Source organism: Vombatus ursinus, unplaced genomic scaffold, assembly GCF_900497805.2.
Source record: "Vombatus ursinus unplaced genomic scaffold, bare-nosed wombat genome assembly UNPS02009835.1, whole genome shotgun sequence".
Lineage (NCBI taxonomy): Eukaryota > Metazoa > Chordata > Mammalia > Diprotodontia > Vombatidae > Vombatus > Vombatus ursinus.
Genome location: NW_020949613.1, coordinates 9,482,952 through 9,491,066, shown reverse-complemented (window position 1 = coordinate 9,491,066; position 8,115 = coordinate 9,482,952). Strand labels below are relative to the sequence as shown.

The 8,115-nt window shown below is 35.5% G+C and overlaps 1 pseudogene; it reads left to right on the top strand.

Annotated features, from left to right (window-relative positions):
• Positions 1-7,052: 7,052 nt before the first annotated feature.
• LOC114036366 lies at positions 7,053-7,778 on the top strand (annotated as a pseudogene).
• Positions 7,779-8,115: the final 337 nt, after the last annotated feature.

Sequence of the window (8,115 nt, the reverse complement as noted above, 5' to 3'; positions counted from 1 at the left end):
CTTCTATAGAAGCCTGTCTTACTAGATCATGTATTCCTATGAGGGGTATTTAAATATTAACATGTACACTTCCAGCTTTCTTTTTGGTTGTTGTTTGGGAGCCAAATGTTTATAACTCAAAATTGGGCCGCACAACCTTTTAATTTTCCAAAAACTTAATTTAAAAAATGGGACTGCTCCAGGAATAGGCTTCTTTGGGCATTACTGTATTTAATATACGTTTGTCTTTGTTTTTCAATATTTCAAAAAGACTTTAAGAATTCAAGGAAATAAAAAAAGAAGCTGAGCAATTTCAGAGTGAAAACCATATAGTTTCAATTTATAAAATTACTTTAAATACCATGGAAAGTGGATTTTCATTTTGAGAAAACTGCCCAAGTCTCTTTTTACATAAAACTCTAGAATCAAATGAAATTTATAACTGACCTATCAAGAATGGCCACTGCTACTTTTAGACCTCAGCCAATAATCCTGCCACCAATGGTGTTGAGTTGTTCACCTATAAGTAATTTAATTGTTATCATGTCCTGAGATGCTTGTTTCTTCCCAACCATTGTTTGAATACTTGGAGGAAATCATATGTGTTCTCCAAAGGGCTGTATGTAGTGATTTGTTGAATTAGTAACTAGGATGATAAGATCATAGAATTAAAACTAGGAAGGACCAAAAAGGTATTTAGTCCAACACTCTTCATTTTACAGACTTGAAAACTGCAACTCAGAAAAGGAATTTCTAAGGTCACATGTGCAATGAAGTAGAAAATCTAGGATTCAAACCCAGTTTATAACACCAGGCTACAAGGCAGCAAACATTCTACTGCACCATGCTATCATCCTTGGAAAAGGAAGAAGATAAAACAAGGGAGAGAGATGGTGCTTCAGGGTACCTGGCCTTCATGTGCCAGGTTTTCTTGGTAAAAATTTAGGCCTATAGAAAGGAAAAATTTTTCAAGGGATAGCCACACTTATAGTAATAGAGTTGCAAATAGTTTTCTATATCAAATCAGTAAATCTTTCCAAACATTTCAATGATATAGCCAAACAGAAAAATATGAAAGCATTTGCTCATGAAGGTTTGATTTTCACTAATTACAATAATACATCTCTATTTAAGTATAAATATATGTTTCTATATATGCAAAATCATATCAGAAAACTGAGCCAAATGCATATATCTTGCAAAGAATTCAGTGCCCTCAAAAGACATAGTACATAGTGACTAATAAGATATTCCTTTTGAGGGGTAGCTAGGTGGCACAGTGGATAGAGTACCGGCCCTGAAGTTAGGAGTACCTGAGTTCAAATCCGGCCTCAGACCAAACACTTGACACTTACTAGCTGTGTGACCCTGGGCAAGTCACTTAGCCCCAATTGCCTAAAAATAAATAAATGAAGATATTCCTTTTGATGGAAAATATAACCAAGAACAGCAGATTATTGACAAATTAAAGTATTGAGCATTGTCCCCAAACTTTGTGGAATAAAAGAAGGCATCATATATGAGAAGGCTATTTTAACCATTATTAAGTATATGTTAAACATGGAAATAATAAAACCAGTTCCTGTTCTCTCATATCCAAATGAAAAATCATTGTTAGGTGAAAATTTCACATGTAAATCCCACTTTTAATTTTTCTGCAAATATACTATACATATTGAAAGACTGGAATTTAAGAATACCTTGAAAGACCAAGTTGCATCAATCAATGAGGTGCTTTTTTTTTAATCCATAAGGCAAAGAAAATAAACAAAATAAGAGGAAAACATTTTTAAAGTAAAGTTATATCTGCTTTTAATTACTTATATTTAAAGTACACTCACACAGATAGGAGAAATATTAAATTATGGTCAAATTCTTAAAAATGTTATGCTTGTTATACCTGGTCCTTCTTGTGTTAAAATGCCATAAATTGGCCTATTAGTTTTTTTGACATTGTAAATAATAAATAAGTTGGTTATATAATAGAGGAAATAGTATGTTTCAATTTAATTTCTCCACTGTTAGAATGTAAGACTTTTTAGTCAGGAACGTTTTTTGCTTTTTGTTTATATCCCCAGGGCTTAGCACAGTGCTTTGCACTTTGTTGATTGACTGATTGGTTTTAAAGATATACACAGACTTTTAAAATGATTTTTAAAAGTGCTAATTTTAAATTAATAGAATGAACAAACATCTTTAAACTGCCTCTATGTCCAAGGAATTGGGCTAGGCTGCATGAAATTACTTAAAATTGTGACCTAAGACACAGTTTCGCATGTGCAAGTTTGGGTGTAGTGGATATATGCATATACACATTAATATATGTATACATTATATATATAATATATATAGTATGTATATACCTATAGTATATATGGAGTACATATATATGTGTGCATATATATGTGTATATATGTGTGTGTGTGTATATGTGTGTGTCTGTGTGTGTGTGTGTTTAGCCTATGCATACATATGAAAAGTCAAATCAGAGCATGAAAATTCAATGAGGGAGAGATCTAGAAGGGAGTATCTGAAAAGACTTCACAGTTTAAGACAATATTTTCATAATCACTTGAAAAATGTGAATAAGGAAATCTTGATAATAAATGTTACATCCATAGTAAGGGAAGTATGAGGGCTTTCTTTGTGATAGTAAAGTTCCTCTCAATAGTCTTTAAGAAGACACTGGATGACCCCGTGGACCAGTTGTCCATGGTATTGGAGTGGTTTGCCATTGCCTTCTCCAGTTTTATGCAGGCTGGGATTAAGGGAGTTGCCCAAGGTCACATAGCTAGTATCTTAGGTCATATGTGAATTCTGTTTTTTCTGCCTCCAGGCCCAGTACTCTATCCATGATGCCATCTATCTGCCATATCTATCCCTCTATCTATCTATCTATCTGTCTATCTATCTATCTAGCTAGCTAGCTATCTGTCTGTCTATCTATTTTAATATATGTATATTGTATGTATGTAAATACATATATTTATAAATGACAGTGAAGTTTACGGCTTGCTTTAGAGTTAAATCTGTTCTGATTTTACTAATGTTTGCATATAAAGAATTGTTGTCATTTAGTCATTTCAGTCGTCTAATTCTTCATGATCCCTTGTGGGGTTTTCTTGGCAAAGGTACCATAGTGGTTTGCCATTTCATTCTCCAGCTCATTTTACATATGAGGAAAGTGAGGCAAATGGGGTTAAATGACTTGCCAAGGGTCACATGGTTATCTGAGGATAATTTGAACTCAGGAAGATGAGTCTTCCTGGCTCCAGCCCTGACACTCTATCCACTGTGCCACATAACTGTCCCATAAAAAACTGACAAATGTCTTAATAAAGAATGTCCAGAGAGTTTATAGAAGTGGCACAATCAACTTGGGCTACAGTTTAAAACTACATTAAATATCTGTACTATGCTACTGGTTTTAGTAGTTTTGCATTTTCACATTTTATATATACATATATATAATATACACATATATAATATTAATAATAGATAAAATGTGTTTTATATACACCTACAAAATATTATATAGATATATACACATATAGTTTATACACACATACATACACATATGTTGTCACCCAGCTGAATTGCTAATTCCTTGAAGGCAGGGAATGCTTTACCATAGTTTTTGTATCTTATGAAGCTTGTACCACGCCTGGAACATAGCAAGCACTCAATAAAACCCTGTTGATTGATTGTTTGATTGATTATAAGTAGATGTCCCCTCTCATGGATATTTTTCAGCATCTCTTGAATAGAATGATACATCTAATATGAAGATAGAAAAATTAGCATGAGGAAAAGCACTCCATTCTGTATTCTCTAGGAATGGTTGAAAACTACAAGCATATAATTGCTCTACTCAGAAAGGGCACACATTTGAAATAAATCAATATCAACTTATTTTTAGTCATCTATAAAAAGTTCCAAATGAGCACAAAGACAATTTAAAATAATAGTTGCTCCATGTGTTTCAGTCCTTTTGTAGGGCTTGAGTATACTTTCGTGCTAGAATTTCTTCACAATCTTGTGACTCAAATGTTTATTACTTTCTTCAGAACCTATGACAGCATAACAGTGGGAAAGAAACAAAAGCATCTAGTTGGTGACTGCACTGAAAAGAAATTGTTTTGTACATCAAGCAAATAGATCTAGAATAATTATATTTTGAAAGTTGAGATAACTAAAACAACAGATTAGCCAACATGACTGGAAAAGTCTTTTGGCAATGAAAAGATTTTTTAAAAGAGATTCAGTGAGAAGATTCATTAACAAAATGCACATTTAATTATAGATATTTCAAATGGCATTATGTACAAGATGAAAAACTATTAAAATCCATTAGTAGGGTACAGATGTTTTATGTAGTTTTAAACTGTAGTCCAAATTGATTGTGCTGCTTTTTCTATAAACCAGCTGGGCATTCTTTATTAGGACATCTGTCAATTCTTCATATGCAAATATAGAAAAATCAGAGCAGATTTAACTCTAAAGCAAGCCATAAACTTCACTGTCAGTAGGTATAATTCTCAGGGAAAATAAAGGAAGATACACTATTGGTGAGATCTCAAAAAAAAAGTTTCAATAATAGTAATTTTTTTACTAGACTTGTGATTTCATTGGTTTTGGGAATTCTGGATGAGACAATTTTGCCTTACCATTGGAGATTAGTGACTTTTGCCATTTATAATCTTAGATTTTCCTGGGGAGGACTGAGAGGTTAAATGACTTACCTGGTATCACAAAGTTGGTATAGGTCTGAGGAAGGACTTGAAAATATGGCTTCCTTACCCTAACGTGAGTGGGGAACCTGTGGCAGTGAGGTCATTTGTGGCCCTCTAGGTCCCTCAGTGCGATCCTTTGAATGAATCCAAACTTCACAGGACAAATCCCCTTAATAAAAGGATTTGTTCGGTAAAAGTTGGACTCAGTCAAAAGGCCATGCCCCAGGACCTAGAAGGCCACATGTAGCCTCAAGGCTGCAGGTTCCCCACCCCTGCCAAGAGTTCTATCCATTATGCTATGCTGCCTCTTCTTGAAAGCATAGGTGCTCTTACTTGGTTTAAGGGAAAATTCAAAAGGTTATGTGGTTTAATTGGAGACAACTAAGAGAATCTTAAGCAGAGTCAGCAAGGGAAGTTTAAGCCCAATATGCCTCTTAACCTAGGAATTCTAAGGGGTGGAGGTGAGGAGAGATTGTATTCCAGGTATTGGAGGTGGGAGGACAGCCTGTACAAACCAGTACTCAGGAATGACACTTCCAAAATAGAATTACAAGCCATACAGAAAGATGGAACAATAAAAGATTATGATGAGATAAATGCAGTTCTAATGAGAGAGAGAGTGAGAGAGAAAGAGAGAGAGAGAGAGAGAGACATAGGGAGAGACACATACATAGAGACACACACAGAGACACACAGATCCGCAGACAGACAGAGAGAAAAAGGGACAGAGACACAGAAAGAGACACAAAGATAGACAGACAGAGACACACAGAGAGAGACAGACACAGAGAGAGATAGAGAGCCAGCAGTGGAAAAAGAACTCAACACCTCTTGGGGAGGAGAAGAGGATTTTCTCTTTCTCTCTCTATGAATAATGGCATCTAGTAAAAGAGTCATTTATCCAGAAGGAAACATTCCATCCATTAGTTTGAGAATTCATTCATTTCAGAGAGTCTAGGCAGGAGGCAATTTTTGAGCAGAGACGCACACACCAGATAAACATGATAAAAGCATAACAGTCAGTGAAGACTAGAAGCAATTTTAAAGAGCCAGACCTCCTGGCATGAGAGAAGCAAATCTTTTAACGACTAAAGAGATAGGTGCTAACCACTGAAATTGGAAGTTGAGTTGTGTGTGCACCATACAACAAGAGGAAGGACTTTCAGGCCCAACAGTATTGGGGGAGTGAATAGCCTTGGCCATATATGTTTCCTACAAGTATACCTCATTACCTTTGTACTTTAAGGTTGTGCCTGATCTTCCCATGGACACTATATTTATTTAGTAAGAAGGTTCACTCCTGGTGTATTGGTGGGGTAGGCGGGGAGAAAGAGTCTATTTAGCTATTGTTTTTCTTATGCCATTTCCCATACCTTTGTTTGGAGCCAATTGTATCTATTGTGTGTGTTGTCATTTTTTAGTCATGTCTGGACTCTCTGTGACCCCAATTGGGGTTTTCTTGGCAGAGATACCAGAATGGTTTGCCATTTCCTTCTTCAGTTTGTTTTACAGATGAGGGATTGAGACAAACAGAATTAGGTGACTTGCCCAGCGTCACACAGCTAGTTAGTGTCTGAGGTCAGATTTGAACTCAGGAAAAGGAGTCTTCCTGACTCCAGGCCTGCCACTCTATTCACTGCACTACCTAGCTGCCGATTGTGGCTCCTGACTGACTTTTAAACTTGTGGGGGCTTGTAAAGTTTTAAGAATTCAAATCCACAGGCCTCCTCTAGAAACTTGAAGTAGCAGCAGTTTAAGGACTCAATCTCATAGTGTAAGAAAAGTTGGAGAGTCACCCAGTGGTCTTTCTCTAAGAAAACTGTCTTGATTTTGTTTTCTTTACTGAGTGACTTCATATAAGAGCTTCCATGTTCTTTTAAAATCTTCATGTTAATTGTTCTTTTGTTACATATATAATCTATATACGTGTTTTGTTCAGCCGTATGCAATCGATAGTCCCCCATTTTATGTCTAATTTTTTGTTACTACAAAAACTGCTGCTATGGATATTACATGGAATATCCCAAAAGTCTTAGTGCAGTAGTTTTTAAGCTATTAAAGCTTAAGCTTTAAACTGTTCATTTAATGTCATACTTTTCTTGTTTACTATGCTTATTTACACTTCTTTTTCTCACACTTGAAAAGTGTGCATATTAAAAGCTTTCTTGTCTTTCATTCATTCATTTAACAAACATCAAGTACCACTATTTGCTGAGTCCTCTGTTAAGCACTGCTTATATGAGAAAAATATAAAAGGATCTTTGCCTTCATAAAACTTATACTTGGGTTACCAATATTTTCATGTATGTATGTGTATATATAAACATATTTGGTGACAAGATGCAGGACCCCAATGCAGACACCGAGTGGAATGACATCCTGCACAAGAAGGGTATATTGTCCCCAGAGGAAAGTTTGAAAGAGCTGGAAAAGAAGAGGGAAGTAGAAGAAGAGAAGCACATCTTTCAACAATCAATAGTGAAAACATATGAAGATGTGACTTTGGAAGAACTAGAAGAAAATGAAGATGAATTTAATGAGGAATATGAGCATGCTATTAAAATGTACAGGCAACAAAGGCTTGCAGAATGGAAAGCAACCCAACTGAGGAACAAATTTGCAGAAGTTTTGGAGGTATCAGGGAAAGATTATGTTGAAGAAGTTTCCAAAGCTGGCAAAGGCTTGTGTGTAATCTTGCACCTTTACAAACAAGGAATTCCTCTATGTACACTTATAAATCAGCACTTTAGTGGATTTGCAAGAGAGTTTCCTGATGTGAAATTTATCAAATCTATTTCAACAATTGGCATACCCAACTATCCCAATAGGAATCTGCCCACAGTATTTGTCTATCTTTAGGGTGATATCAAGGCCTAGTTTATTGGTCCTCTAGTATTTGGTGGCATGAACCTGACAAGGGATGAACTGGAATGGAAACTTTCTGAGTCTGGAGCAATAGAAACTGATCTAGAGGAAAACCCTAAGAAACAGATTGAAGATAAATTGATGTCCTCACTCAGGTGCTCTCTCCCAACAAAGGAAGAAAGTGATTCAGAAGATGACTAATTTCCTTCTTTTTTTATTCCTTTACTGAACTTTCTTGGAATGGTAACTATATCTAGAATTTTTTAAACTTAAAAAACAGAAATAAAATATTTTATTAGGAAAAAAATGTGTGTGTGCATGTATGTATATACACACAATGAATATGAAACAGTTTTGAGGAGTTTCTAGAAACTAGGTAATCAGGGAAGGACTCATATGGGAGGCGGTGATTAAGCTGAATTTAGCAAAAAGGAATTCTATGGGGATGGAGGTGAGAAGGGAGTGCATTCTAGGTATGAGGAGGGGGCAATCTGTACAAAGGCACAGAGACAAAAAATGGAATAGAATATACAAGGAA